Below are 248 nucleotides of genomic sequence, written 5' to 3' on the forward strand. Positions count from 1 at the left end.
GGGTTAATGGAAGGCGACGGACGGCAATTTGTCCCCATTTCAGGGAATTTCAACATTTTCACCTATTTCTTGGCAGAGTCACCGACACACTTAAAGCAGAACTCCGGGATAAATGTTATTTGCTATGTGGGCAGATTGGAGGAGAGTTAGAACCTCTGTCAGGTGTGTGTGACCCCCACTGGGGGAGATTTCCCTTCACTTCCTGTGACTGACAAGCTGACAGATGCAGAGAGAACAATGAGACAGAA

The 248-nt window shown here is 47.6% G+C and overlaps 1 protein-coding gene across 1 annotated transcript in view; it reads right to left on the reverse strand.

Annotated features, from left to right (window-relative positions):
- The window catches only part of LOC108802194 (sodium-coupled neutral amino acid transporter 3-like), a gene marked incomplete at its 3' end in the record, with an annotated part of 27,318 nt that overhangs the window by 10,801 nt on the left and 16,269 nt on the right, over positions 1–248 (reverse strand). The gene's annotated exons all lie outside the window — the stretch shown is intronic.

Source organism: Nanorana parkeri, unplaced genomic scaffold, assembly GCF_000935625.1.
Source record: "Nanorana parkeri isolate BGI_ZX_2015 unplaced genomic scaffold, ASM93562v1 scaffold2706, whole genome shotgun sequence".
In the NCBI taxonomy this organism is placed as follows: Eukaryota; Metazoa; Chordata; class Amphibia; order Anura; family Dicroglossidae; genus Nanorana; species Nanorana parkeri.